This window comes from Lolium rigidum, chromosome 3 (assembly GCF_022539505.1).
Source record: "Lolium rigidum isolate FL_2022 chromosome 3, APGP_CSIRO_Lrig_0.1, whole genome shotgun sequence".
Lineage (NCBI taxonomy): Eukaryota > Viridiplantae > Streptophyta > Magnoliopsida > Poales > Poaceae > Lolium > Lolium rigidum.
Window position 1 is genome coordinate 228,645,217 of NC_061510.1, and position 4,505 is coordinate 228,649,721.

Genomic DNA, 4,505 nt, shown 5'->3' on the forward strand with positions numbered 1-4,505 from the left:
ATAGTTACAACAGTGAACTATTCAAACATTTATTATGCAATGTAGATATAAGATAATAACAAGTTGCATAAATAAGACAATGTATGGAACTTGTACTAAGTAGACTTACATCATAATGTTGCACATGGTCGCTTTGGCGACTATCTTCTAATGATGACTGCTTCACTAAAAATGCATTCTGGTAATATTGCAAAAATAGTTACAACAATTAACTATTCAAACATGTATTACGCAATGTAGAGATCAGATAACAGCATGTAGCAGAACATACTGGCTCGCTGCAGGTCCTTCTTTTGCGTGCACTAGTCGTGGTCGACATGCCTGTCATTTTAGGTTCAGCCATCAAGTGAAATGCTAATCCTCCTGCTCCATTGTCCTTAATCTATGTTTAGATATCACATTTAAGACCAAATCAGCTGGTTTCAAATAACAAAAAACTTGAGCTGCCAAATGAATAAGCCAATATTTACCAGATATCAGATTAAAACCAACTAGATGTTGCTTTGCATGAGATACGAATTTCGGACATTCAGATTTAGAGTAGGGTAATGCCAAGGTTTTCCACATAAAGTAAACTGGCATTAAGAATGACCAAATGTCAGGTTCAAATCACCTTCGCAGTTGCTCCAAGACAAGCATATCAAATAGGCAGAAACATAGTAAAACATGGATGGCATTGCTATGGCAGGGTTCTGATGGCGTGTATTTCACACGTTCGTTGGGCAACCCCAAGAGGAAGGTATGATGCGCACAGCAGCAAGTTTTCCCTCAGAAAGAAACCAAGGTTTATCGAACCAGGAGGAGCCAAGAAGCACGTTGAAGGTTGATGGCGGCGGGATGTAGTGCGGCGCAACACCAGAGATTCCGGCGCCAACGTGGAACCTGCACAACACAACCAAAGTACTTTGCCCCAACGAAACAGTGAGGTTGTCAATCTCACCGGTTGCTGTAACAAAGGATTAACCGTATTGTGTGGAAGATGATTGTTTGCAGAGAAAATAGTAAAACAAGTATTGCAGCAGATTTGTATTTCAGTATTAAAGAATGGACCGGGGTCCACAGTTCACTAGAGGTGTCTCTCCCATAAGATAAAAGCATGTTGGGTGAACAAATTACAGTCGGGCAATTGACAAATAGAGAGGGCATAACAATGCACATACATGACATGATAAGTATAGTGAGATTTAATTGGGCATTACGACAAAGTACATAGACCGCCATCCAACTGCATCTATGCCTAAAAAGTCCACCTTCGAGGTTATCATCCGAACCCCTTCCAGTATTAAGTTGCTAACAACGGACAATTGCATTAAGTATGGTGCGTAATGTAATCAACAACTACATCCTCGGACATAGCGCCAATGTTTTATCCCTAGTGGCAACAAGCACAACACAACCTTAGAACTTTTCGTCACTCGTCCCGGTGTCAATGCGGGCATGAACCCACTATCGAGCATAAATACTCCCTCTTGGAGTTAAAAGTAAAAACTTGGCCAGAGCCTCTACTAGAAACGGAGAGCATGCAAGATCATAAACAACACATATGTAATAACTTGATAATTAACATGACATGGTATTCTCTATCCATCGGATCCCGACAAACACAACATATAGAATTACGGATAGATGATCTTGATCATGTTAGGCAGCTCACAAGATCCAACAATGAAGCACAATGAGGAGAAGACAACCATCTAGCTACTGCTATGGACCCATAGTCCAGGGGTGAACTACTCACTCATCACTGCGGAGGCGACCATGGCGGTGTAGAGTCGTCCGGGAGATGAATCCCCTCTCCGGCAGGGTGCCGGAGGAGATCTCCAGAATCCCCCGAGATGGGATCGGCGGCGGCGGCGTCTCTGTAAGATTTTCCGTATCGTGGTTTTTCGCATCAGGGGTTTCGCGACGGAGGCTTTAAGTAGGCGGAAGGGCAGAGTCGGGGGCCAGACGAGGGGGCCACACCATAGGGCGGCGCGGGCCCCCCCTGGGCCGCGCCGCCACGTGGTGTCGCCACCTCGTGGCCCCACTTCGTATGTTCTTCGGTCTTCCGGAAGCTCCGTGGAAAAATAGGCCCCTGGGTCTTTGTTTCGTCCAATTCCGAGAATATTTCGTTACTAGGATTTCGAAACCAAAAACAGCAGTAAAATAGGAACTGGCACTTCGGCATCTTGTTAATAGGTTAGTTCCGGAAAATGCACGAATATGACATAAAGTGTGCATAAAACATGTAGGTATCATCAATAATATGGCATAGAACATAAGAAATTATCGATACGTCGGAGACGTATCAAGCATCCCCAAGCTTAGTTCTCGCTCGTCCCGAGCGAGTAAAACGATAACAAAGATAATTTCTGAAGTGATATGCCATCATAACCTTGATCATACTATTTGTAAACATATGTAGTGGATGCAGCGATCAAAACAATGGTAATGACATGAGTAAACAGGTGAATCATAAAGCAAAGACTTTTCATGAATAGTACTTCAAGACAAGCATTAATAAGTCTTGCATAAGAGTTAACTCATAAAGCAATAAATCAAAGTAAAAGTATTGAAGCAACACAAAGGAAGATTAAGTTTCAGCGGTTGCTTTCAACTTGTAACATGTATATCTCATGGATAATTGTCAACATAGAGTAATATAACAAGTACAATATGCAAATATGTAGGAATCAATGCACAGTTCACACAAGTGTTTGCTTCTTGAGGTGGAGAGAGATAGGTGAACTGACTCAACATAAAAGTAAAAGAATGGTCCTTCAAAGAGGAAAGCATCGATTGCTATATTTGTGCTAGAGCTTTTATTTTGAAAACATGAAACAATTTTGTCAACGGTAGTAATAAAGCATATGAGTTATGTACATTATATCTTACAAGTTGCAAGTCTCATGCATAGTATACTAATAGTGCCCGCACCTTGTCCTAATTAACTTGGACTACCGGATCTTTGCAATGCACATGTTTTGACCAAGTGTCACAATGGGGTACCTCCATGTCGCCTCGTACAAAGGTCTAAGGAGAAAGCTCGCATTTTGGATTTCTCGCTTTTGATTATTCTCAACTTAGACATCCATACCGGGACAACATGGACAACGGATAATGGACTCCTCTTTAATGCATAAGCATGTGGCAACAATTATTATTCTCATATGAGATTGAGGATATATGTCCAAACTGAAACTTCCACCATGAATCATGGCTTTAGTTAGCGGCCCAAAGTTCTTCTCTAACAATATGCATGCTCCAACCATGAAGGTGGTAGATCTCTCTTGCTTCGGACAAGACGGACATGCATAGCAACTCACATGATATCCAACAAAGAATAGTTGATGGCGTCCCCAGAAACATGGTTATCGCACAACAAGCAACTTAATAAGAGATAAAGTGCATAAGTACATATTCAATACCACAATAGTTTTTAAGCTATTTGTCCCATGAGCTATATATTGCAAGGTGAATGATGGAATTTTAAAGGTAGCACTCAAGCAATTTACTTTGGAATGGCGGATAAATACCATGTAGTAGGTAGATATGGTGGACACAAATGGCATAGTGGTTGGCTCAAGTATTTTGGATGCATGAGAAGTATTCCCTCTCGATACAAGGTTTAGGCTAGCAAGGTTATTTGAAACAAACACAAGGATGAACGGTACAGCAAAACTCACATAAAAGACATATGGTAAACATTATAAGACTCCATACCGTCTTCCTTGTTGTTCAAAACTCAATACTAGATGTTATCTAGACTCTAGATAAACCAAATATGCAAACCAAATTAGCAAGCTCTAAGTATTTCTTCATTAATGGGTGCAAAGTAAATGATGCAAGAGCTTAAACATGAGCACAAAAATTGCCAAGTATCAAATTATCCAAGACATTTTAGAGTTACTACATGTAGCATTTTCCAATTCCAACCATATAACAATTTAACGAAGATGAAACTTCGCCTTGAATACTATGAGTAGAGCCTAAGGACATATTTGTCCATATGCAACAGCGGAGCGTGTCTCTCTCCCATAAAGTGAATGCTAAGATCCATTTTATTCAAACAAAACAAAAACAAAAACAAACCGACGCTCCAAGCAAAGTACATAAGATGTGACGGAATAAAAATATAGTTTCAGGGGAGGAACCTGATAATGTTGTCGATGAAGAAGGGGATGCCTTGGGCATCCCCAAGCTTAGACGCTTGAGTCTTCTTAAAATATGCAGGGGTGAACCACCGGGGCATCCCCAAGCTTAGAGCTTTCACTCTCCTTGATCATATTGCATCATACTCCTCTCTTGATCCTTGAAAACTTCCTCCACACCAAACTCGAAACAACTCATTAGAGGGTTAGTGCATAATAAAAATTCACATGTTCAGAGGTGACACAATCATTCTTAACACTTCTGGACATTGCATAAAGCTACTGGACATTAATGGATCAAAGAAATTCATCCAACATAGCAAAAGAGGCAATGCGAAATAAAAGACAGAATCTGTCAAAACAGAATAGTCCGTA